The following is a 1,945-nucleotide window of genomic DNA, read 5'->3' on the forward strand; positions in this document are numbered from 1 at the left end:
AAAAACCATATGATCATATCGATATATGCAGAAAAAGTGTTTGACAAAGTCCAGCATCCATTTATGATAAAAACTCTCAGCAAAGAGGGTATAGAGGGAACATAACATAACAAAAGCCATATATGACAAACCGACAGCTAACATCACGCTCAATAGAGAAAAGCTAAAAGCGTTTCCTTAAGATCAGGAACAAGACAAGGATGCCCCCTTTCACCACTGCTCCTCAACACTGTATTGTATGTGTTAGCCACAGCAATTAGAGAAGAAAGAGAAATAAAAGGTATCTGAATTGGAAAAGAAGAAGTGAACTCTCGTTATTTGCTGATGACATGATACCATATATAGAGAACCCTAAAGATTCCACTAAAAGACTGTTAGAACTGATCGATGAACTCAGCAAAGCAGCAGGATGAAAAATTAATATTCAGAAGTCTGTGGCATTTTTATACACCAGTGATGAATTTCGGAAAGAGAAATTAAGAAAACAATCCCTTTACGATCACATCAAAAACAATAAAATACCTGGGAATCAAATTAACCAAGGAGGTAAAAGACCTGTCCACAGAAAATTATGAGTCATTGAAAAAAGAAATTGAAGAAGACACAAATAAATGGAAGTATATATCATGCTCATGGGTAGGAAGAATCAACATCATTAAAATGGCCTTACTATCCAAAGCAATCTATAGATTCAGTACAATCCCTATCAAAATACCAATGGCATTTTTCAGAGAGCTAGTATAAATAATCCTAAAATTTGCATGGAATCATAAAAGACTCCAATAGCAGCGGCATTCTTGAGGAAGAATAACGAAGTCGGAGAATTATACTACCTGAAACTATACTACAAGTCTACAATAATAAAAACAGCATGGTACTGGCATAAAAACAGATACATGATCAATGGAACAGAATAGAGAACCCAGAAAAACATCCATGCATATATGGTCAATTAATGTATGACAAAGAAGGCAAGAATGTACAATGGGGTAAAGAGATTCGCTTCAATAAATGGTGTTGGGGAAATTGGACAGATACATGCAAAAAAAAAGAAAGAAAGAAAGGGAAGGAGGAAGGAAGGAAGGAAGGAAGGAAGGAGGGAGGCAGGGAGGGAGGGAGGGAGGAGAGAGGGAGGTAGGGAGGAAGGAGGGAAGGAAAGAAGAAAGGAAGGAAGGAAGAAACTGGACCACCTTCCTACACTGTATACAAGAATAAACTCAAAATGGATTAAAGACTTAAATGTAAGACCCGAAACCATAAAACTACAAGAAAATATAGGCAATAAACTCTTTGATATTGCTAACAGTAATTTTTTTTTTGGATATCTCAATTTGGGCAAGGGAAACAAAAGAGAAATAAACAAATGGAACTACATCAAACTAAAAAGTTTTTGTACAGCAAAGGAAACCATCAACAAAACAAAAATAATACTGACTAGGAAAAAAGATATTCGCCTATGATACATCTGATAAGAGGTTACTATCCAAAATATATAAAGTACTCATACATCTCAACAACAAAGACAAAAACAATCCAATTAGAAAATGAGCAGAAGACCTGCACAGGTATTTCTGCAAAGAGATGGTCAATAGGCATATGAAAAGATGCTCAAGGCCATTAATTATCAGAGAAATGCACAGAGAAAACCACAATGAGATATCACCTCACACCTGTCAGAATGATTATCATTAATAAATCAAAAAACAACAAATGTTGGCAAAGATGTGGAGAAAAGTGGACTCTTATACACTGTTAGTGGGACTGCAAATTGATACAGCCGCTATGGAAAATAGTCTGGAGGTTTCTCAAAAAAATTAAAAATGGATATACCTTTTGACCTAGCAATTGCACTTCTGGGTGTTTATCCAAAGAAAACCAAAATGATAATTCATAAAGATCTATACACCCCTATGTTCATGGTAGCACAATTTGCAATAACCAAGAT

The sequence above is a fragment of the Pteropus vampyrus genome, unplaced genomic scaffold (genome assembly GCF_000151845.1).
Source record: "Pteropus vampyrus isolate Shadow unplaced genomic scaffold, Pvam_2.0 Scaffold327, whole genome shotgun sequence".
Lineage (NCBI taxonomy): Eukaryota > Metazoa > Chordata > Mammalia > Chiroptera > Pteropodidae > Pteropus > Pteropus vampyrus.